Source organism: Ambystoma mexicanum, chromosome 2q (genome assembly GCF_040938575.1).
Source record: "Ambystoma mexicanum isolate Mex_15411 chromosome 2q, UKY_AmexF1_1, whole genome shotgun sequence".
Lineage (NCBI taxonomy): Eukaryota > Metazoa > Chordata > Amphibia > Caudata > Ambystomatidae > Ambystoma > Ambystoma mexicanum.
In genome coordinates this window covers 1321685009-1321710800 of record NC_090924.1, presented here as the reverse complement: position 1 = coordinate 1321710800, position 25792 = coordinate 1321685009, and the positions used below count along the sequence as shown (strand labels likewise).

Sequence of the window (25792 nt, the reverse complement as noted above, 5' to 3'; positions counted from 1 at the left end):
AGACGGCAATGTCGTCTAGGTAAGCCACACAAAAGGCTTCCAGCCCACTGAGCGCATGGTTGACTAATCTCTGGAAAGTGGCAGGGGCGTTCTTCAACCCGAAAGGCATGACTCTAAACTGGTAGAGTCCCTCTAGTGTTGAGAACGCCGTCTTTTCCGTGGCATGGTCCGTCAGACCTATCTGCCAATAGCCTGAGGTAAGGTCGAAGGTGCTCACAAATTTGGCAGCACCTATCGTGTCCACGAGCTCATCAGCCCGGGGCAATGGGTGCGCGTCAGTTTTGGTGACGGCATTGACTCCTCGGTAGTCCACACAGAACCTCCAATCCTTGGTACCTGTCTGGGAACTTGCCTTGGGGACAAGGACCAGGGGACTGGACCAGGAACTGGTTGAGGGTTCAATAACACCCAGATCCAACATCTTGGCGACCTCAGCCTGGATGTGGTTCTTGACGGTATCTGACATACGGTAGAACCTGCTTTTATTTGATTTATTTTTATTTATTTTTATTTTTGTAAAGTGCCAACATGCCCCTAGGCCTCAGGGCGCACACAAAGACAAGACATAGAGAGACAAGCACAAGAGGCAGTAGAGGAGGACAGAGTCAATGAGTTATTCCAGGTTGAAGAAGTGAGTTTTTATGGTGCATTTGAATACAGTATAGCTCTGGATCTGCCGTATCCGGGCTGGTAGTGTATTCCAAAGAAGTGGGCCCTGTGCATCAAGAGGGGTGCCTCCAAATTAGGCTGTCCTAAATTTGGGGTGTTTGTGGACGACCGCAGTAGATGAGCAAAGATTTCTCTCGTTAGGCTTGGCACTAATACGGGCCGACAGGTATGTTGGACTGCTGAGACTAAGGCATTTGTGGGTTGTGGTAAGCACCTTGTGTGTTATATGATGTTTTTGACAGGCACACTGTCACCCGTGTCAATCTCGTGCCTACACCACGGTGTCGGGCCTGGTGTCAGTGAAAACAGAGAGGCGTACTGTCGAAGCAAAGCCCGGCAGGCCCTCTGTTGCTCTGCTGTCAGATGGTTTAGTTTAGTTTGGTTTAGTTTAGTTTAGTTTAGTCTAGTTTATTATTTGATAATGCGCACAAAACCCAGGTTAGCTGGGCGCAGCAGGTACAAGGTTACTTAAGCTTAGGTTACATGCATATGGACGATAGGAGAGGTATCCAAAATAATACATATATGTCAGTACAACAGTAGAGATGATAGCTAACAAGTTTACAATGTTTAAGGGTACCTGTATGCAGAGAGATAGGAAGGTAAGGGCTGAGTGGTCATGGAACCGGGTTTCAGGAATATCACGACTGTTAGGTGCAACAAGGTTAGTTGTCGTTGGACCAGAGCCAGTTTTTTACCTTGCTTCTGAAGCTGGAGTAGGATAGGTTTGCTCTTAATGCGGAAGGCAATGCATTCCAAGCCTGGGCAGCTCTAAGAGGGAAGCTTGCTCCGCCTGCTTTGGATCGTCTAAATCTAGGGGTTTCCAGCAAGAAGAGGTTGGAAGCACTGGTGTAGTGGCTGGACGATTTTCTAGTCAGTCTGGCCGAGATGTAGGGAGGTGCTGTGTTGTTAAGCCCTTTGTGTGTGAGAGAAAGTGTCTTGAGGAGGACTCTGTCGCTGATTTGTAGCCAGTGGTGGTCTTTCCTGATGTTGGAGATATGTGCTCTACGGGGTACATCAAGGGCTGCTCTAAGAGCGTTATTTTGAAGGATTTGCATTTTATTTATGATAGTTTTATTAGCTCCTGCATAGAGGGCGTTACAATAGTCCAGCTTGGACATTACTAGTGCGTTAGCTAGCATGATGCAGTTAGTTTTAGAAAGGTAAGGTCTGCAAGTCCTGATTAGTTTGCAGGTGTACGCTGTCGAGGATGCCAGGGTATTGATTTGTTTTTTGAGAGATAGAGTGGAGTCGAGGTAAAAGCCTAGTGTTTTTACCTCGGTCGCCACCTTGATTCTATTACCATCTATGTTGAAATTGCGATAATTGGCGCTGAGATTTTTTAGCGAGGAGTCAGAGCCCAGGATCAGTATCTCAGTTTTGTCATCATTTAGGCAGAGGCCGTGGGAGGCCATCCATGCCTGAATGAGGAGGTAGATTTTGTTTACTAGAGCTGTGTCTTCGACAAAATTGCCTGATAAAGGTATGAGAATCTGTGTGTCGTCCGCATAGTTGGTATAGGTTACCCCTAGTCTGTCAAGTTTGTCGAAGAGTGGCTTAGTGAAGATATTATACATAGTTGGGGAGACACATGAGCCTTGTGGGACACCACAAGTGATTTGGATTGGGTCTGCTGCAGCTACAGGGGAGAACACTCATCGTACGATTGGCTAGGAAGGATTGTACCCATGCTATAGCTTCACTTGAGAAGTGAGCGGCGGACGCTAAGTGGTTGCATAATACTGCATGATCCACCAGGTCGAAGGCCGCTGATAGGTCAAGGAGGAGGAGCATAGCTGTTCTACCTTTGTCCTTCAACTCGTCGATTTGGGTCTTAAGGTCAATTAGGGCCGTTTCAGTACCGTGAAGTGGTCTGAAGCCCGATTGCCGTGAGCCTAATAGCTGGTGTGACTCCATTTTGGATCTGGAGGTATGCTACTCTATCGATGATTTTAAGGAGAAACGGGACCGTAGTAATGGGCCTGTAGTTAGTGGGGATAGCTGGGTCAAGTGTCTGTTTTTTGAGTAAGGGCAGTACCCAGGATTCTTTGAGGTTAGTAGGTACAGTACTCGTATTGAAGGATGCGTTAATTAATTTCGAGATGAAGGGTGCTAGATCTCTGGCTGCATCCTTGAGGATTTGCGCAGGGCAGCTGTCGCCTTGGCAGTTTGATGGTTTAAGGGATAGAATAACCTTTTCAGTTTCCAGTATAGAGATGTTAGTAAACCTGAAGGGATTACTAATGCTTTGGGTGGATATACTGGGTGTCGCTTTCAGTGGGGTAGTATGAGTTCCACTAGGGCTCAGGGAGGCTTTTTTCTTTGCAATTTTAGATTGAAGGGTTGTAATTTTATTGCCCACGGCATTTTGGATGCTAGTGCACCACGGTTTGTCCTTGGGGACATTGTCTGTGGGGGCAATTGGGTTTTCCAATTCCCGGAGAATAGTGAAGAGTTCTTTAGAATTCGAGTTGGCTTTGCTAATTCTTTCATTAAATGAGTCTTTCTTAGTTTGAATTATTTCCTTCTTGTAACTTTTTGCAAAGTTGGCAAGTGTGGTTTTATTGTCAGCAGAGGGAGTGTGCCTCCAGATAGCTTGGAGTTTGCGTTTTTGGATACGCATTTCTTTGAGTTGGGGATGAACCATGAGTTAAGGTGAGCTTCACGTTTACTTTTTTGGAGTTTGATAGGGGCAATCAAGTCTAGAGCTTTGGTCATGGAATTGTTAAATGCCTCAACTAACTCGCTAGGATTAGATTCACTGGCACTAGCGGAGAGAGCTGGTAGGAGTAGTGTGAGAAGTTTTTCAGCCGTGATTTCTTTTTTACTTCTCGTTGGCATGGGGGGTACTATTTTATTCTTATTAGGTTTGGGGGGCTCTATGCTGGCTGTGAAGCATATAAGATAGTGGTCTGTCCATATTTGTGGTAGAATACTAGAGATAGTGATGTCACAGTTGTGGTTGGCTATCCAGTCTAGTGTACGTCCTTTTATGTGAGTAGGAGCTAGGACTTTTTGGGTAATGTCATGATTGACTAAAATAGTTTGGATAGATTGGGCTTGTTTATCCTCAGCGTCGTTAAAGCCTAGGTTGAAGTCACCTAGTAAAAGGAGCTGGGTGGAGTCTTTAATGCTGTTAGTAAGGAGACTGGATAGGTCTTCCTCGAAATTGCCTAGTGGGCCTGGAGGTCTGTGCACTAGGAGTATCGTTAGTGTGCTGTTGTTAGAGATCGGTATTTTAGCTGAGAGAAGTTCGCAGGATGTGATTGCTGGGTGTGGGGTAAGTCTAGCAGCTAACTGAGTTTTGGTTATAATGGCCAGGCCGCCTCCTTTAGTGTTAGGCCGGTCGACTCTTAGGATGTTGTAATTGTCCGGTATAGCGGTCATGAGGGCAGGGCCAGCTGCATCGTGGAGCCAAGTTTCGGAAACAGCAAGGATATCTAAATTGTCCATAGCCAGTAAATCATCTATTTCGGTATTGTGAGCTATAAGGGACCTAGCATTAATAAGGGCTCCTGATAAGGTGGGAGTTGTAGTGGTGCCTTTGACAGCACTTAGACTGAAGTAGTTGGGTCTCCTCTGTTTGTGATATAGGTCACCTTGTAGTTCATGATGATTTACCGTCACTGAGGCTGGGAGGTCAGGATTAATGGCGGTGCGTGTAGGGGCTGGTGGACTGGTTCTTTTGTTTTTAATGTCATAAAGTCGGGGCAGCCTAGCTCTAAGTCGCAGGTTTCTCTCTTGTAGATTGCATGGGGTGTATTGGTGATGGCCATTATGGTGGTGATGGTTAGGATGGTCCAGGCTATGGACCAGGATGTGTATAGACGGCAAGTCTGTAATGTGTGCATAATGGGCGAGAGTGACACAATGGCTGGTATATTAAACTAATCCCGTAGGGACTACGGTACAATTATGGTGATGTTTTAGCACCAAAGTTAGTGGCGATTAGGGCAAGAGGGACACTCTAGAAGGTGCAACTTAATTACTGAAATACAACCGGGCACAACTGGGCACCATATGCTAGGAATATTGTGGAGACGGGCAGGGCAGAATCAGGTTTAATAAGGCAATGTGTCGCAGGCAGGAGGCGTGACGGGGCAGAATATAAGTATGGGCAGGTGCGAATTTCTAAACAGTGTGCAAATTAAGGCAACTTCAATTGTCTACAGAGCATACAAATATGTGCAGATTCAAATTTCTAAACAGTGTGCAAATTAGGGCAATTTCAATTGTCTACAGAGCATACAAATATGTGCAGATTCGAATTTCTTAAACAGTGTGCAAATTAAGGAAACTTCAATTGTCTACAGAGCATACAAATATGTGCAGATTCGAATTTCTAAACAGTGTGCAAATTAAGGCAACTTCAATTGTCTACAGAGCATACAAGTATGTGCAGATTCGTTTTACTGACAGTATAGCATATGCTAGAAAATCAGGGGTAAGCAGTGTACCGTAGGTAAGTTCTTTTTGGCAGCAGATGGAATCCAAATGGACATATTTAGATCCACTGGGGGTAGCTTAGGGTGATCAAACACTGGGCATGGGTGCCTCGTAGATGGTGCGCGCAGAGCAAGCAGCGGGCAGTCCGGTCACGTTGTTGGGCCAGTTTAAGGGGATGGCTTACACAGGCTGAGTGATCATAGCACAGCAGTGCAAGTTGTGATGTGTAGCGCACAGTCTATGGTATGTGTGGCTTGACTGAGTATGGACGAGCTCGGTTGGAGAGAAAGGTTACCTCTTTGAATGGGGTCCGGCATACGATCGGCATCGAACAGGCATAAAACAGGCAACAGCCTTAGTTCCTTTGGGCCTTGGTGAACGTGGGCTGGCTTCACCTGCCGGCGCCCAATAGACAATAAGATTGGTAAATAGCCAATCCTCGGGTGGCGATGGTTTATGCTGGGAGCCTAGGTAGGCAGAAGAGGTTCCAAGAAACAGTGGGCGGCCATTTTTTGGAGAGGGGCAGTTCCTCGTGTACCGGAATGGAAACAAAATGTACACAAAGGAGCTTCTCAGTGCCCAGTGAATCTAGGCATGCGGTTTTCTTGGCAGGGTGTTCAGGTGCGGTCGAGTGCAATTGAGGAAAGAGAAAACTGCATTTTTCGAAAAATAGCGCACAATGCCAGCGCTTACCTAAATATGATCCTGGTAGAGGGAGGCTTCTCCTCAATAGGCCCGCTGCTCCTGCAGGGTGGGGACCTATTTGGTGGAGCTCCTGCTCCTCGGATGGGGTGGCCAACTGGAACAGGCATAAAACAGGCAACAGCCTTAGTTCCTTTGGGCCTTGGTGAACGTGGGCCGGCTTCACCTGCCGGCGCCCAATAGACAATAAGGTTGGTCAATAGCCAATCAGCGGGTGGCGATGGCTTATGCTGGGAGCCTGGGTAGGCAGAAGAGGTAGGGAGAGAGATGTACTCCCTCCACGGAGCCATCCTGAGGGTTGCTATTCAGCAAATCAGGAAGGGGGTCAGTCTCATCCTCTTCTTGCCCTGAAGCTAGCAAGAGACATGAGACCTCGGCTCACCTGTGGAAAGGCTTGAGGCTGTTGACATGGAATACCTGAGGGACGACCCTCGAGGCTCCCATGTCAACCAGATAATTGACCTTGCCCATCATGGAGATTATCCTGAAGGGTCCAGTCCATTTATCTGCCAAAGGCCGAGGCTTGGTAGGCTCCATCACAAGGACCTCCTGTCCCGGAGTCCAATCCACTTGCGATGCTTTAAGGTCATGCCAGCACATATTCAATTCCTGGCTGGCCATAAGATTTGCTGTTGCCTGACCCATCCTGTGTGTCATCCTCCGTCTGAGGCCTAACACATAGTCCCCCACTTGCTTGGCGAGACCTGGAGGGGTGCCCTCCCAACCTTCTCGAATCAAGGCAAGGGGCCCCCTCACGGGATGTCCAAAGAGTAACTCAAAGGGGCTGAAACCAACACCCTCTTGAGGTACCTCTATGTAGGCAAACAGCAGGCATGGCAGGAGAAGATCCCACTTCTTCCTGAGGGGCTCTTCCAAAGCGCCCAACATGACAGTTGTGTTAAATCTTTCATGTTGGGGGTGGTAAGAGGTGGAGAACTTGTAAGTTACTCCGCACTCTTTCCACATGGTTTTCATGTAACTCGACATGAAGTTGGATCCTCTATCGGAGACAACCTCCTTAGGGAATCCAACATGGGGGAAAATGCCCAGGAGAGCCTTGTCAACCACCTTGGCCGTAACCGTCCAAAGAGGTATAGCCTCAGGGTACCTGGTGGCATGATCTACCAAGACCAGGATGAACCAATGTCCACCTGACGTGGGAGGGTCAAGTGGACCAACGATGTCGATGCCCACCCTCTCAAATGGTGCGCCCACCACTGGCAATGGTTGCAGTGGGGCTATGATCCTGCCTCCAGTCTTGCCAGACAACTGACATGTGGGGCAGGTCCGGCAGTGGGACTCCACGTCTACTCTCATCGGGGCCAGTAGAAATGGGCAGAGAGCCTCTGCTTAGTCTTCTTGGTACCAAGATGAGCAGCCAAGGGCACCTCATGCTCCAACTGCAGCAGGAAGGGCCTGTAAACCTGGGGTACCACCAACCTCTTGAGGGCACCGGGTTCAGGCTTAGTTGGCTCACTAACAAGGAGCTCACCCTCCCAATAAATTTGAAACGTCCTAGGCACTTCTCCTTGTACCTGGGACAAGGCCTGTGTCCTCAGACACTCGAGAGAGTGGCACTCTCTCTGTCCCTTACAGAAGTCCGCCCGGGAGGGTTCCCCTTCAGCTAACAAGCATTGAAGGTCGGGATGATCCCCCGGGTTAAGAGCCTCTCCCAAAGGAAAGTCTTCTGGCTTTTCTCCCACAGGAGTTGAGACGCATTCACCACTGGACCCAGCCCATCCGGAACATGGATCCCAATGGGTGCTGTCCGAACAGCAGGGAGAGCAGGGTCTCCCTCCACAGAGGCAGCCTTCTTACTCCTCTGTTTCTTTCGTGCCTTGGGTTTCCCCGTCGGCAAGGGTACCGGGCTCACAGCCGGACCCTGTGTGACCTGCAATCGGGTGACCACCACAGCAGCCATGGGTAGAGCATCCGTGATCATCCCCAACTCGACCAAATCGTTTCCCAACAAAATGTTCGCAGGCACATTGTCCTGAACGAGGACCGGAAGCTTTGCTGTCTTGTCTCCAATCGTAATGTTGACTAAGGCTACAGGCGATAATTTGGGAGGCCCACCAGCTAACCTGGTGCTTCTCAGAGGAGCACCTACATAGTCCTCTGGCATGAGCAGGATCCTGCCCACCACTGTCATGCTTGCCCCAGTGACTCTCAAACCAGTAGAAGGCTGGCCATTCAAGAGGACACTTCTCAAAAACCTACAAGTGTTTTTTGCTTTAGTCACCAGTATTTCTGCGCACTGGTCCCAGGCCCCAAGGGACACTAAGGAAATCTCTACGGGAGCACAGAAGGTGATTCTAGTAGAGGAGGTGAAGACAGTGGCCTCCACCTCAGATACGGAGTAAGGGTAGGTCAGGCTGGGAGCCTGGACTCCAAGTGCCTTACCCTTACACTTGGGATCACCCCTTCGGTGGTCCAGAGCTCCACAATCCCAACAAGTGCCAGGAGTGCAGGGTACGGTACTGGAGCCACTGGGACCCTGCTTTGCAGCAGGCGGACCACTACTCTTACTCCCACCCACAACAGACTTATCCCCACTAGGTTTTTGGGTCTTCGGAGAAGAAGGTTTTGGTTTACCCGACTGTGACTGCTTTTGGGACTCCTCAGCTTTCTGAGAGGCCCCCTTTTCTTTGTCCTTGTCCTTCCCACTGGAGTCCTTAGGGGACACCCGGTGGGAGACCCACTTGCCAATCTAGCCAGCTTAAAGGGGTCCAAAATGTTCTGGTCAGCGACATACTGACGCAGCACTGGTGAACAGGCTTCCAAAAAATGCTCAAAAAACAAGAGGTGAGATAATTCAACAAACGTTTTCACTTTGTAACCATCAATCCACCACATCATGTTCATGTGCGCAGCACTCACCCAGTCAATCCAAGACACATTCTCTCGTTTCTTAAAATCCCTGAACCGTTTAAGATATTGGGTAGGCGTCTTGCCAAACTTGGCAATTAAAGCAGACTTCATGCACTCAAACTGACCCCGTTCTTCCACACTCAGTTTCAGAATACAGTCATATCCAGTTTGAGGCACTCTGCTTAACAAACACTTAGCCCAATCTCTCTTATCAACATCATGAATTGAACAAGCCATTTCAAACGCTTCAATCCATTGGAGGATACCAGAACCCTCGACATACACACCAACCAAATCTTTCATAAATTTAGTCGCTGGGGACCTGACACTCTCAACTGGTTTCGCTGAAGTCTCCACTCGAGCTTTCTCTAGCTGGATTCGCTGACATTCAGTGTCCTTGTCTTTGAGTTCAAGATCCCTATTTTTGAGTTCCACTTGCTGTGCCAACTCCTCTTTCTTAAGCTCAGCATCGAGTTCCAACTTGCGATATTCAAAGGCCAACTTCATCCTTAATAATTCAAGCTCTAAAGAATTGCTGGGGTTTGGAACAGAGGCAGTAGGAATGGCGGCATTCCCAGAATCGGACTCAGCGACAACCCCCGGGGTAGAGTCCTCATTGGTTGCATCCCCCCCTTTATGAGTTTCACAATCGATCTGGTAGTCCACCAGGGCAGCTATCAGCTCAGCCCTAGACTTATCCACAAAGTCTAATTCCCTGGCTTCACAAGCACTCTGGAGAGCCTCTAAGCTCATCTGAGCCAATTTACCATTCGCAATAGATTCCATTGCTTGTAATTCATTTATCTTGTACACAACTAAACCTTAATTTAACAAAGTGCAGATATCCTCCGTAAGTGGCACTGTTGTACACTGAGTCTTAAAACCATAAGCATCCCACCGCTGCCACCAGCTGTAAAGACCGGAGGGGGGGTCTGTACTTCCGCTCTCTATATGGTAGAGGAGAGACACAGAGACCCCTGCCAAGATTCTCTAGTATTGGTAGACGTAGTCGAGCAATCAAGGCCTAGCTTCTCAGGAGATGATGCAAGCTGGTTCTTAAGTACAGTGTAGTCCCCAAGCAGCAACAAAGGAATGTCCACACACTGTATTGCTTGAAACACAGTCTTCATGTAATTAATATTCAAGGTTACGTACGCTATCACGATAACTCACTTTGTACTCAGAAATCAACAATGGTAAATATATACAGTTCTAAAGTGGTACCACTAACGTTATCAGATTTCATTCAAGTGCATACGGTCAGAATGACACACAGATCAAAATAAAGAGGAAACCAGCAGTAGAGAGAGGAAAGAAAGCAAGATGGTTGAGCAATTGGCAAAATACTGGCCCCGTACTACTAGACACAGTTCTGTGTGGAGATCCCCAACCTGGGCAACCTGTAGAAGAAAGATACAAGCCCAGTCCATATATTGTTCACACTAGACTTTCCAATAGTTCTGCAACCTCAAAGTACCTTGGCATTGTAGCGTTCTACGTCGGGGAATCGACGGCCCTTCTTGAGTGTTCTCCCGTTCAGCCTTTCAGGCAGGAGTCACGGGTCATCGAACGTCCGATGGAGAACAGGTCAAGCTACGACAGTGAAGTGGCCGTGTCATTCCTAGCGGTGCTCGTTGACGGGGAAGCGTAAATGTCCTGCAAGGAAGAGGCGTGTGGGGCACCTCAGTGTCGATAGTTCTGGACCGCAAAGAGTTGAAGAACTGTGGCCCAGCAAGGGCGTCAGGTCATCTGTGTCTCTGTGGTCTTTGGGTGGCGGGAAACCCACCGGTGGATGCTCCTCGGCGCGTCAACGGTCAGGCCTTCTCGGGCAGGATACAGCGGCGACGATGCGGATGAGTGCGTCCTTGGATCAATGAAGTTCTTAGGCAACGGGAGCACGGCGGCTCCAGTCGGCGACGGCGGTCGGCGACAGTGGTGGACAACAGTTAAGGCGCTTCTCCTTGGAGTTACGCAGCAATCCGCATATCGGGTCGGCAGCCTGTCGAAGGTCTGTCTACCAGGGAGCCTAGGCAAAGATGAGCTGTACACAATGTTCCCTCGTAGCTCGGGAAGAGGGTGCCTTACCACGTCCTCTCTGGGTCAGTCCTTGGAGGCACAACAGCTTTCAGATTGCGAAGGAGAGCAACAGCAATTCTTCTCGTCCAGCAGGGCTCAAGGTTAAGCTTCAGTTACTCCAGTTACTCGTCGTAGTGGACTTCAGCTTTCGAACACGATTCCTAGCAGTGAGAGGTCCCCAGATATACTGTTGATCTCCCATTCATTCCGTTGGGTCATACTCAAGCATCCAATCACGACTAAAGTCATTCATGCAGGCAGGCAGCCAATCAGGCAGACAGGGCATTCAGGCCATTCCCTTCTCTCCAGACACTCACAGCAAGTTATGTGTATTGGGACAAGTACCGAGCCATTCAACACTCCAAGCTGCATTCATATCGGTTTCGGGCAGGGTTCTCTCAACCATTGTGTCAAACACCAGATACTAGACAGCCACAACATAGAATGCATATTCGTCACACACTCCATTCACCCAGGTCCCACCCACATGCATACCCACAACATACGGTCGTTGAGAAGGCTCCAGCCAGTCTGGTCGGCACTTCCCCACACTACCATATACAGAACTTCCACCCAACCGCCAGTCAGGGGGAAGGGACAGAGGCAGGGCTTCCCCGGACCTCGGGAAGATCAAGGTAACAGGTGATGGAAGGCAAGAGGCCATGAGGGCCATTTTGTCTCCATCAGGAATCTACCGATTCCAATGGCAGGGCCTGGGCATCCCAAAATAGAGGACGCTCAGGGCACTAGTCATTTCAGCACGGAGCTGCCACCAGCCCGTACCCTGCTCTGTGGGTCACACACAGGTGCCCTAAAACATACACTAGGGGCACAGGGTTGTACCCCTACCCATGGGTGCCATAAGGGTATCCCACGGGTGTGTTCACCAAACCAAAAGAGAAAGCTGCACTGCCAGGAGTCACACATGAACTCCTGCGCGGAAAACACAACAGAACACACATTATAAAAATCAGTAAAGGACAAGGATACGGAGGCCCTGTCCCTTCGATGCATTTCCAGCATCACAAATGTGCTGTCTATACTGGGCACTCATTCCAGCTATACGGATCAATTTAAGGATTAGAACCATCTAAACTGGTGAGCAATGTAATATTTATCAAATATAATCCAAATCAAATCACTGTTTAGTTTAATCAGATTCTATATTCCTGCAGTCCAGGTTTGAAGCCAATAACATGCTAGTGGATGAAGAGCATCACATTGCATTTCATGTCTGCATGCGGCTCATCGAAGGCTGGATGCGTGTCGTTACTCCCCCTGCATTCGCTTTGCCTTACATTCACTTAGCCACATTTACTTCTTCCAATCTTTACTTCTCCTGTCTTTTACTTCTCCTAGAATTCACTTCGCCATTTCAGGGGTAGACCCTCACCTCCCCTTTCTTTCTTACCCCATATTCTACCCTCCTGCCACCGCTTGAGCCCCAGCCCCAAACTTGAGTTATTCCTAACCACTTGCATTGCCACGCCATAATGTGTAGATGCATAGTGAGGGCATGAAGTAGTAGATTTATGACAAAGTAAATGTCTGGCGAAGGGAAGGTAGACTCAGTAAGTGTAGGGAGTTTTTTTGAGGGGAATTAAATGGAGAATACTCCAAGGCCGGCATACATAGGTGCCACCGGGAGAATAACAGTGCATGATGGGGCCGTGCAGAGGAAATTCTGCACGCAGGGGATGAGTCACTGCCACAAATGATGCTGCCGGAGAGGCAATCACGGACAGAGGATAAAAGGTAAGTTTGCATGCAGGCTGGGGAGCAAAAGTTATGGTTGCGTAGCTTACTATAACTGACACATTTCTTTGGATTTTAGATTTTGCGCTGCAACCATACCATTAACAGTTTTTTTCCAATAAATTTCAAAGGTTTTTATTAGGGCAGCATAACCATAATATCCCTTTAACACACTTTTTCTTCACTGCATTTAAATATTTTCTTTTATAACGCAAGATGTTTCATGATGTTCCAGCACTGTGTGTAAATTGTTAACAATTCCTCTTTTAACAAATATGAAAAAAGCTAAACGTTCCTTCAGCAAATATATTTTCGCAGGGCATATTCATGATTGTCATTTTGGGCATTACAGGATGGGGATGTAATTTCTGGCTGTGTGGCCTAGGGCACACGGCTAGACTGCGACTCTGGCCCCAATAAACCACCCCGTAATATCCACTGGACAGATCCTGCAGCCTGTTCCAGAGTCCACTGTACTCCCATACTGGGATTATGGGCCTCTCTTCGTGGTTTGCCGCCATGGGCAATGTGCACAATCCCTATGGCATGGGCTGCAGGCAGATTGAGGGCACTGCCAAGCAATCCCATTAGAGATTGGGCAGGGCAACCTAACCTCAACAATTCTTTGACAAGGTTTTTTCACTGCGTTTCTATGTTTTTTATCGCCCCAGCTGTTTCATGATTTTCCAGCACCATATGTACATTGTTAATAATTCCTCTTTTAAAATATGTGAAAGAAGTGGCACGTTCCTTCTCAAAATATATTTTTGCAGCATATAATGATGCGGGTCACTTTGAGCAACTCATGCTGGGGATGCAAGTTATGGCTGAACTGCGGGGGGGTGGACTTCAGCCATGTTGCAGGCCCCAGCAAGCAGCCTGTAGTAGACATTGGTCCTGGCCTGCCGCCTGGTCCGGTTGCCTGTGGGGCTTGCAGCCATGTCCAGTGGCCACAATCCCTATGGCATGGGCTTCTGCCATGTTGCAAGCCCCACCAACCATCCCAGAGTAGACATTGGGTCTTGTCTCCTGCCAGGCCCAGTGGCCACTTCAATTCTGTAGCAGGACCCTGGTGGTCATGGACAGCAGCTGGATTGTCCTGGGCATGGCCTTTGGCCATCCTCCAGACAATCCGGACACTGCCTATGGCTGCAGGCCATGCCACAGGCACCAAAGTTATATCACTGTTTTTTGTACCTACTTTTTGTTAATTTTGGAAAAAATACACTGGCTGGATTAACACCAAATTTGTGTAAGAATGCTATTGGAACATGGCCACTCCTTCTTGTCAAATTTGATGAAAAAAGTACCTCCGTTTGGGTTCTAGAATGCAAGTCATTCAGGATTTCACAAAGGTTGGGCCCCCTGCACATTCTCCCCTCTTGATGGAACTGCATGCAACTTTCCCAAACAATTCTGTGTCAAGTTTATAAATGTTTTCAGAGAGTTTTGTGTAGATTCGTTGAACGGCGCGAAAGTCATTAGCCACCCAAAAAGTGCTCCTCTTATGGAAGTGCAACTTAACCATAACTGTACTTACATGTGCATAAATGTGCTTGAACTTTAGACAAGCTCGCGAAATGCTATGTCGCCAAACATATGAGATATATATATACACACTTTTTTGCCCTTTTCAAGACATATTCCACCCCATCCATGCCACCCTTACCTCCCCAGAGGTTGGTTCATATGTAATATAAGTTTAATGTATTTGTATTTGTATTTTATTTATTTGTATAGCGCGCTAAACCCAAGGGCATCTGGGCACATTTCTTAAGGTTACAGTTACATAAATGTACATAGATCTGCAGAATGTTACATATGCAATAGTATATACAGTTGAATATATTTACACAGGCATTTAGAGTGGTACACAGGAGTCAGTATATATACATAACGAAATACATAGTATCCAGAGAAGGTACATTACTTTCGAGTATCACAAGAACATAGGGCTTAAATGTTTTGTAGGTTGACTTATTTATCTAGTTGTGGAAGGGTTAGTTAGGCATGACCGTGATATCTAGTGCTCTTGCGCTGCAAGCCAAATTTTGACTTTGTTTCTGAAGGACTTGGAGGAGGGTTCAATTTTGAGTGAAGTGGGCAGAGAGGGCCATAGCTTTGCGGCAAGCACAGGAAAGCTGCTGCCCCCAGCCTTCTGAAGCTTGAACCTTGGTATCATGAGGCAGTATGCTTGAGCCGCTCTACGGGGAAGGTCAGAGATGTTGCGCATGAATACATTCGACAGGTAGCTAGGTGCACAATTTCTAGGCACTTATGCGTGAGTGATAATGATTTGAGAGCAATTCTTTGATTGACAGGTAGCCAATGTAAACTACCTCTAGTATCAGAGATGTGGTTATATCTCGGGAAATTTAACGCTGCTCTAATGGCATTGTTTTGGATTACTTTTAATTTATTTGTATTCCATTGGCAGGTTCCTAAGTAGAGCGTGTTGCAATAGTCGAGTTTGTCACAAACAGTGTTCTGGCTAAGGTAGTGCAGTTGGCGGTGGTTAGGAACGGTCGACATGCTGTGATGTGTTTGCATGTATACGCCGCTGAAGAAGTTATAGCGTTGGTTTGTCTCTTTAATGATAGAGTGGAATCAAGGTATATTCCAAGGGTTTTAGTGTCATTGGATACCTTGATGGTGTAACCATCGATGGTGAAGGAGTCAAAGTCTGAATCTAGCTTGTTGAGTCGAAGTTGTGAACCAAGGAGGAGTAGCTCTGTCTTAACACCGTTAAGACAGAGCCCTTTTGTGCAATCCAGGCCTGGATGACACAGTAAACGTTGTTGAGTGCTTTGGAAGCTACTTTATGGTTTCCAGTGATGGGAATGAGTATTTGGGTGTCATCTGCATAATTTGTGTAGCTGACACCCAAATGGTCGAGGATATCGAAGAGGGGCTTTGTAAACACATTATAAATTGTTGGGGATACACATGAACTCTGGGGGACTCCATACAAAACTGGTGCCGGTTCGGCAGAGGCTGAGGGAGAGAAGACCCTCATGGATCTATTCTGAAGGACGGATCTGATCCAGGTGGTAGCTTTGTCGGAGAAGTGAGCTGCAGAAATAAGATGGTTGCATAGTATTTGGTGATTGACCAAATCAAATTCAGCCGATAAGTCGAGTAAAAGGGGAGGGCCAGCTTGCCATTATCTTTTAAGTCTTCGATTTGGGTTTTAAGATCGATCAAGGCCGTCTCTGTCCCATGCCTAGGTCTGAAACTTGATTATCTGAGGCCCAGGAGGTTATTAGATTCTAGGTGATCCTGGATCTGCAGGTAAGCTGCTCTATCCAGGATTTTCAGCAGAAAGGGGACTGTGGTGATGGGCCTATAGTTGGTGGGGATGCTCAGTTCTAGTGAAGGATTCTTGAGTAATGGTAGAACCCATGCAGTATTTGTAATGTGGTATTTATTCATATTTTCTTACCTCGTTGTTCGCGGATTCGTGGTGCAATTTGTAAATCCAACATGGTGTCCGTTTCCATATTTCATTCCTCGCATTTCTCAGTTGATGATCAGCACCTTTATGAGATGTCTGCAAACACTACGCACCTTCTGATTGGTCGAGCCACATCTGCGGTCACTGAATCAGGAAGTGAGTCTGAGGACTGGTCTGAGATAATCAGTAATATTTTGTATCTAACTTTTGCCCCTTTTTAAAATAAAATCCTCTGGATGGACTAATGCCAAATTTACAAAAGCATAATTTTTGGACCAGGCAGCCAGCCGCTCATCGCACAACTTTGGTAAAAATACGACCAGAGTTCAGGCTTTAGGTGTGACCGAAATATTTTCTAATTCAAGTCAATCGGGTGTTCAAAAGTTTTGTACCCCCCCTTTTAACATTGCCACCCTGAATAAAACGCAACAAACTTTCCCCAATAATTCAGTCTGCTGTATATGTTTGGAGAATGTGTTGCACAGTTCGTTAAACCTCACAACAGGAATAAGCCGCCCAAAAAGGGCTCTTCCTATCAGGAGTGCAATTTAAGCATAACTACGTGGTGGCTATGATCGTCTCCCTGTAATGCATATTTTAAATATACATATATATCATTCTAATGGCCTCTGAACGAAAGCAGTACATTTAAGGTTGCCTCGTACTTTACATAGGAAAATGAAAAGAAAAATTACACTGTAGCTTTTGTTTCCTTCTTTGAAAGTTCACTAGATTTGTCAGAGCACTGACCAGGCCAAACAAAATGAACTGTATTCCATCCAAAAATAGAAATATCCACAACTAGCAAACCCAACAAACATGCAATGCATGCAAAGTAGGGAAGTGTGGGCAAAAGTTATTCAGAGCGAAAAACCAGCAACATATAACATCACCTGCCACTCTGAACACACACTGAAAAAAGTCTATGTTGTACAACAATATAAATTCACACACACATACACATCCTCTTTGCACAAGCATATGAAAGCTTGCCACAATAAAATCCATTATACATAACAATGTCACGTCCCCATGCTGTTTGTACAATCTAATTAATGTTTGCCATAAATAAATCCAAAATGCATGGCAACATACAGGCGTGTAATGACCAATCACAAATCCAAGCTTCTGTGTAAACCTGCCCTGGCATAACTGTGCTATCAAAATGAATTAAAGCGTGGACCTCCGAACACACATAAAGATCACACAGCGCACACAACCACACACAAGAAAACCTACACATGGAAAAGTAGCACCATGCCACACACACATACTGCTTGCATAGGTAAAAGAAAGCTTTCTTGAAGAAAATCTATCACCTATGACAATATGGAAGTCAGGAATGAAATTCCTTGTGTCATGGAAAAATGACCACTGACTATTCCGGTGGATTGGTGAACAATCTATTTGTAGAAGCAAACAACAGGACAACAACAAACCAACGACAGTACCAGACTTTGATGCAAGTGAGAACCTCTTTCCCCCAGGCACCTTATACGCAGAGCAACACATGCATTTCAATGAAAGGGGAGGACCAGGCATGGTAAAGAATCATACTGAAACAATGTTATAAGCAGGGAACAAAACCCCACTATACAAGTCGCTGTTACCAGCTGCGTTCTCAAATCTTGCAACAGCATATCACGGAGGACAGCATAAAGTGATACAATTAGTGGAGCTGAATATAATCCTCAGAAGGTCACACATTGTCCGAGGCAGGCGAGCATGCTTGGAGTATGATGACTTCTCTCTGGTAAAGCCGGTTTGCCTAAATAAGTGGGAGCCTAACACATGTTTACATATGCCAAAAGGGAAACACATCAGAAGCAAGAGATGTGAAGGTCCAGCGTAGCTACACACTAGGTGAAGAGCCTTCATCTCAAGGACATGCACAGTAAAGCGAAAAGCCGAACCTCACATGGGCACAAAACTGCTGTGGAAACATGGCATTTTGCAGTATCTGCTCAATATTATGATGCAGCATTATGCTAGGCAGTACATACAATTTTCAATAACAACCTTTCCCCCTACAGTTCCCTCTTATGAGACCTCCCCTCCAGTCTCATTGCATACATATTTAGGGGAACAAACATCACATCCAGGCATATCATAACATATTATTTCTTTAGTAGCACGGCAGTAAAGTACTTGGGCAGTCTGAAAGACTTCAGAGCAGGTGGGGCATGCTTGGTAATTGAGACACTTACAAGCCATCATCAGACAGGCCAAACATAGGATTCTGGCTCGCGCTATGAGCAAGATCGGACCGATACACGCACATAAAGGTCCCAGTAGCACCTAAATTCAAGACCAAAAATTCTAGGACGCCTCCAGACTGGTGTGAAGGAGGATTATTTGTGACAAATATGGGTAAGAATGTCAGTGATATTACTTGTGTAACTGGGTATGAAAATACAGCTCTCTCTTTTCACCATTGTGCAGACTCCTCCTTGTGAGGCTACGATGACGCCAAAAGCCATATGGTTCTGAAGCACCATGGTTCAGACGGCTACTTGTTCTCGGGATAATAGAGTCAAGGAGGATGCCATGGCTTTGCAATATCCTCTACCAACCGTGACAATTGGTTCAGGCTGTATCTATCTATCTATCTTAATCCCTAGGGCTGTTATGAGAAATCCTACCCCAGCAATACAATCTTTTCAGTCAGTGCTTCTCCTGTAGTGAGGCTGAGCTGGGAAGGTGGCAGTATTATGCACTGCAGGCAGGACACACCATGTAACAACGCACTCTCCAATTAATGGGCAGGCAGGGAGAAGCTTTGTCTACACACATTAAATGGATCCTGGAATATGTGGCATACCCAGATTGGGAAAATAAAAAATGATGCTCAAAGTCAAATGTGACATTTTATATCACTACACTGGAGTTCGTGGACAAGTATCAATGACATTTGCTAGTTCCCATGAACTGTGGAACTGGGTTGGTGTAGCATACCACGCCGTTTGCCGGGGAGGAAAGGTGGAGTGCTGCTTGCTTGATGCGTATTTGGTCTGGAGTAGAAAAGTTCGGAGGACCGTTGAAACCCAGGTGGGAATAAGCATCTCTACAAGTTCCTGGGCCTTGGGATTGAGTGACCAATTTAAGATCCAAACAGACAGCCCCACACTAGAAAAAGGTTGGTGCAATAGGGAACTTAGAGAATAAGTCATGAGGCAGATGGGCACAGTCCTAGCAGTCAGTAAGATTACAAATACAGGCATATTGTCAGGAGATGTGCAGGTAAGTATTTTCACTGTGAACTCAGGGATGTGCAGAGGGGCCATCGATTTTGTGACAGGTTGTGCAAAAAACAGTGGTCACAATGAAATTATAAAATATCATTGTTCTGACAATAGCGATAACATAGTTACAGCCAGACATAATGTACACTAGTGCCAATCCTCAAAGATCCAAGCTCAAGAATCAGGTCTTGGCACCAGCTCAAATGTTCATTGCTAGAAGACAAAGTTCCATTCAGTTCATCAGACCAAGTGATATAAATGTTCCCACTATAGATATCCAAAATACCAGAGACATGTGTATATAAGGGTCATCAAAACAAAAAGAATTACCAACATGTGGTAACTGTAGGGGTCATAACTTGCAGGTACTGGCGAGTCCACAGTGGTGGCCTCCACTATTTGCCAGTGCAATGCCACCTCAGGGTGATTCATCGCCATAAAGAGCATAAATCCAGGGGCAAGTGACTTGGCCAGTTGCCAGTTTGTTCAGAGCTACTGGTTCTTGGGAGCTCTTCCGCGGGATCGCAAAGTGCACCTTTTGGGGCTGGGTTGTGAGATCCAAGGAGGTCAGGCACTGAAGGTGATATGCCAGAAGTGAGGCTTGAATCAAGGTTGTTTCCTCCATGGCTTTGAACAGCTGCCAAAGGAGCCATAGCAATAGCTCCCGCAGGAACCACAATGTGTGGAAGAGGTTCAGAAGCTGTTGGACCTGGTTTAGCACGTTCGAATACTGGGCGATCAAGGGCTGAGCCCTCGACCTCTGATGCTGGCTGTTCCATTCCAGCAGCGCTGAAAGGGTCTGACATTGGCAAATGACCAGCGGGGTCACTGGTGAAGGAGTCGGTGGTCTCGTGGGACTGGAGCCAAGCCTAGGAAGATCCATCGCAGTAAAGGTTGTGTCATTGACTGGGGTGGCGATCTTGAGGCAATGTGCTGCATGAATCCAGGCTGGAATCTCAGCAAGTTTAACTGCATCATCAGGAGAACCTGGAACGGGTCGCGCCACCTGGGCTGGAGCACAGATTTGCGCTAATGGACCTTCACCAGGACCCAATTTCCTGGCTGTAAAGGGTGGCAGGGCTCAGTAGCTGGTTGAGGCAGGGCTTCACAGAGTGTCGAGAGATGGAACAGTTTTAATCAACATGCAAGAGTACTGGAGTAAAGTATCATCCTCTAAAGGCGAACTCTGGATTATGGGGGTTGCTGGAGGTGCAGTTTCTAATCTCATGGGGTGACTTGTGAGAATTTCATGTGCAGACAGTTTGTGTTTACACTGGGGGTTATTGTGCATGGCAAACAGAGCCAGGGACATGCTTGGGGCCATTTCAACCCTATCTCTTTCCACACTTACGCTGTGGGGATCTTAAGTTAAGATCCCCATACGTAATTCTGCATCCATACTGGACTGGGGTGATAAGCGCAATGGAACTGTTGAGCTACTCGTACACCTTTGCACACTTCTTTAATAACCTGACCAGTAAAATGGATACCCTGGTCGCTGTCTATAGTGAGGGGCAATCCAAATCGGGTTATGAATTCTGTAAACAATTATTTTGCCACTGTAACAGAGTATTGCCCTTCTACATGGGTAGGCCTATCCTGCAAGTGATTTCAATCCGGCACACACCCAAGTCAAGCCCAACATGTAGTGCACCATTGAAACCCTTATTTATTTTTATCTATAAATTCAATATTCTCTAGCAATATACCACTCGTATCACACCCTTCTCCTGAGACCCCCCTGGTCACACTGAACCAGGAATCAGGCTAGTTTGCAAAGCTAAATATTTATTTATGTATTTAAAATGTAATCACAATATCTTTTAGTAGGTAAATAACAATCACCAATTACAGTTAAAACTGAATCATATCTTTAATACCCTATGAATCAAGTAATGAGCACAAAAACAAATGCAGCACAGAAAAGAATACTTTTGAATTGGTGTAAAACAGATGGCACAATGGTTAGGAGTTCCCCCTGCAACATCCCTCAACCCCCCAATAGGCAATGTAAAGAGATGGGAGGAGAGAGCAGGTATTCAGGAATAGCACAAGTCAAACAGAATATCAGTCCCACCTTCCCCCTTCAAACACAAGAGAAAACAGAATTGACTTTTCAGCTGTCAGCTTGGCTTTGCAATTGTCTTTGGAATTGGCTGAGCAAAAACACCAAATGTGGTAAAAAATACTTAAATTGTTAGAAATTCCTATGGGAGTCACTTTGAACAGTTGAAAACAATCACAAGCAATGATTTAGTCAGAAGAAAACTTTTGAAATCTCAAAGTCCAAGTGGTAAATAAATTAAAGCTAATTCACACGTGTAAAATTTCTCAGAATGTAACATCGCAGCAAACTTTTCCTTACGCGATATTCGCTATAACGGGAGAATTGCACTGTTTTAGGTTCTATGGATAGCTAATGATGTTAGGTACAAGTAGGAGTTAAAATTTTATTTCTATCACAAGAACTGAGGGAGTTATAGAGGTTTTAGTAAAGGCTGATTTTGTAAAATAGGTGTGAGAATGGAAAACAGAAATGCACTTTGAAAATGAAAGATGGGTTTGCTTACAATAGATGATGACTATGAAAAAGCAAATGCCACAGATGGATCTTACAGTCACGTGATCAGCGTAACCCGTCTGTTGTGGATACTCTACTTCTTCAGATGAGAAAACAGTCAGCGCAAAGATAGTTCTAGCAACACTATGGTTCAGAATTAAAAATGGGATGGGTTTGTGATAGGGATAAGACAATACAAATATATTATGGGTCACAGTTCTTCCTATTAATACTGACAGGATAAGTTATTAAATTGGACCGTCAGTTCTGGTCATGGATTGGATCTGGTCTAGGAAGAACAGCACATCAAGCACGGGATCGGATCAGCTAGGCCGGTCACCGGATTTGCACAGGATCAGCCCTCCTAGTCTGTGGGTATTTCAATCAACTGGATAGCAAGTTAATCAGGCAAGCCTAGTGGTAGCAAGCCAGAGAATTTCAGGATCTTAGTTCAAAAGGCCTTCTCACACCACAGCGCTTCACTGGGTTGCAAGAATAATTTTTTGAGGATTAGGCCTTGCAGAAAGTCAATAGTTCTCTACTGCTTGCAAGAGTCTTGGCATCTGGATCTTGAAGGATGTTAAAGCTGGATGTAGGATGCTGGATCAGAGTGCTTCACCGGAATCAGGAACGTGAGTTGTCAGCTGTCTCTATTCTTTAAAATGACATCACAAAATGGGTGTATGGGCCGGCTTAGCTAAGCTTGCCCATGTGAGCTGGGATTGGATCAAAACTTCATCTCTGCCTTGCATTTGAGTGATTGGATCAAGGCCGGATGATCTAACATTTTATGGTTTGCTTTACAGTTCTTAGACACCTCCCTTTAGCTACTGGTCTCAAAATCGGATTTTATACTAAATACACATTTGTACATTGGTCACTTTTACACAAATCACACACAAAGATGCCATATTTTATGTAGCATCTGTTCCTCGAAATCCTGCAGCTGTGAGATCTTGTTTTAACTTTCTGCAGAATTTTGTCCTTTTTGCTATGAACACAATTTCCAAACTTTATGCAAATTTCCACAAATGTATGTGTTTAACATAGGGATGTGTGTGTAAATTTTCACAATTCTAGGATTCATATTTTTCACATAAAACCACATATATTGCCATTCCTGTCCAGAACATGCTACACGGTTATGCCCCCTCTTAAAACGTGCAGCCAAAAATTAGACTGACAGATATGTCCTTGGTATATTTTTCACCATTTTGAATCACAAGTTATGAGTCTTTAAAAATGGTTCTTTGTTCATGCTTAACAGCAACTGGTATGCCCCTTTTTCTCTCCTTGGAGTCCAGGACCATCCGCCTCCTTGTTTGTTCTTTCCAGGAGCCATTTACAACCCTCTCACACCTCCGTTTCCTGGGCTGAAGGGCCTGCTATTGTTCATTCTCTTTCTGTAGACAAAAGTTTGGGCTAACCCGAAATTAGCATCTCCCTGTGAGTTTCTGCTGGGAGGAAGGCTCTCCTCTTGGGAGAAACTGTTTGACCACTTCCAAAGGGTTGCAGCTCAGCCAAGCTAATTTATTCTTAATCAAAATCCAAGAAAAAACACATTTGTTGCATCATACATAAATACATTACTTTCTTAGCTTTAACTCTGTGGGATAAAAAGCAACTGAGATCTGTATTCTTTTTAGCCACAAACCTTTTTATGTTTGCTGATCCGGCAGACTTTTTAGTTCAGATCACTTTAAAGTTTCATCAGTAACTCATCCGACAGCTGTCATTCAGGTAGCCCAGGGTACTGCAAACAGAGAAGAGAGTGGGCACCACTGATTAGAAGTCTTTTCAAGTCAATGTGGAAGTAGAGGTATGCAAATTGTAGTTCAGAAGGAGCTGACTGTGACAAGTCTGGAGACACCCTGACTTAAAAATACAACAAAAGCTAGAGACTGAGTAGGAATACCACGTCACACAGCCGCTCTCAATGGGGCCCAGACAAGGGCTAATAATCTTTCAAAGTTTGAAAATGTAGTTCTTTTTCAGGTACCAAAAGTACAAAGTAAAAAATAAAAAAGAAGTCTGTTGATTTTTAAATAGTAATTTATCTGAAAAAAAACAAAGCTGTCACTAATATCTTCTTAGTGAGGGAGCAGTTGCCGTAACTCATATGTGATACAGACTATAGGCAATGCATTTCGGAAATAATTCCTTCTTCAGGGCAAGTCTAATCAATTGCACGTAAACAACATAAAGCACCAATGTCAGCATAACAATTGCATATATTTGTAAAAATAATAATGATGTCAACATACCAGTCAGTAGAATTTCCAAAGGATTTTACGAGAAATAAATAGAAAGAAATAATAAGTTGATTGTATTGTAGATAACAAAAACAGAAAGATATGTGATAAACTGCGATTACCTTGATAGTATTGCACAGACGAGAACGTTTATTGTCAATGCCCACAGCAGCATGCGTCACAACGATGAGCTGTGAATACAGCGGCTATATTGTTAAACACAATCGTGTTTGTGAATGGAATCTAATGAAGGGAAAGGACCAGTGTGAATGAGACAGCATACAAACAGGGATTTCCAAAACAGGAGTTGGCAAATATTGCGATTGCGTCTCGTACCTCTGAGCACACGGAGCGTGTGAGAGCTCCTGCGTGCAGTTGCCGGGCTGAATCCCAGACTGCTGTGTTAGGCGGTTGCCAGGGCAACGGCTCATTTATATTGCACGTGCCCGTCTCTCGCCATTAAGTGGCCGGTGGTCACGCAACCGAGTGTATAGCAGGTGCAAGCCTGCATGGTTAAGAGAAGTGTATAATTTAGGGGTATACCTGCATGATGTTCTGTATGAAAAATGTATTTAGCCCAAACTAAAGAAAATCACTGAAGATAATACATAGAAATGAAAAAAATACTCAAGTGTTAAAGGGACCACAATGGGGTCCGTTGTGAACAGAAAGAAAACAACTGGACATATCGAGTTACATAAAGAGCAACAAACAATTAATGAAGCAAAAAACATGTAAATTAACCTGGAACTCGTTTGTGGCACTCCTATTTAGGGATAATTTAACTCTAGCTAGTGCATTAATTTGCATTTGAAAAGAAGATAATACATGGAATCACATAAAATCAGCAATGGTTGAAAGTACGACACAACCTCGTCGCGGGTGGTTTGGCCCATTACAGGCGGCACCTTGGATCCCAGACCAGGGTCCGGGACTTGCAGTGAGGTTGTTGTTGAGGTAACACAGGATCCAGGGTGGTACAGGATATGGAAAACATGTTAGTCAATTGAAATGGAAGCAGAACAGTGTCAACAACAAACTTCACACTTGAAGTGCATTTACAGGACATTGGGATGAACAAAGATGCTGTGATGTTTCAAATCAGATTCAAATGTAACAGTGGCAATTAATCTCTTCATTCAAACCATTAGGGACCAGACTACAGAGTTTATCGATCCAAAATGTTTCCCTTCGGTTTAGGCCCAAGCCTAAATCTTCGTGAGGTTTATTTATGGTTAAGACCTCCAACACCAGAAACTTAATCTGTGAAAGGTTGTGGTTATTCATGGCCCAATGTCGGGCCACGGCTGAGTTTGGGTTGGAGTTCCGAATGCAGGACCGATGTTCATTTCACTGTATTTTAGCAGCTCTGGTGATTTGGCCAACGTAGTATTTTCCACAGGGGCATTTAATGCCATATATGATGTTGGTGTTGTCGCAGGTGCCAAATGTCTTAAGAAAAATCTTCTTGCCTGTTCGTGGATGGAAAATAACATTCCCTTTTACTACGGAGTTGCAATTGATGCAGTGTAAACAGGGGAATGTGCGAGTACGGTGTGTGATCAATTTTGTAGGGGGTAATCTGTCTGTACTAGTTCATCCCTGAGGTTCTTACTTCTCTGGAAAGTACTCTCGTGTCATTTTTGAAAATACTCCAATGTTTTTTGATTGTCTTCTTGATTTTGTTGCTTTGGATGGAAAATTTCGACACGTACACGGGTGATTTCAACTCTCTGATTAGGGCAAGTCTAATCACTCAATTGAT

The 25792-nt window shown here is 45.4% G+C and overlaps 1 long non-coding RNA gene across 1 annotated transcript in view; it reads right to left on the bottom strand.

Annotated features, from left to right (window-relative positions):
* LOC138570139 (uncharacterized) overlaps positions 1 to 25792 on the bottom strand; it is a 262140-nt gene that overhangs the window by 120982 nt on the left and 115366 nt on the right. The window contains exon 2 of the long non-coding RNA XR_011303408.1: positions 23430 to 23528. This is a non-coding gene — a long non-coding RNA (uncharacterized lncRNA). The remainder of the gene's footprint in view (positions 1 to 23429; positions 23529 to 25792) is intronic.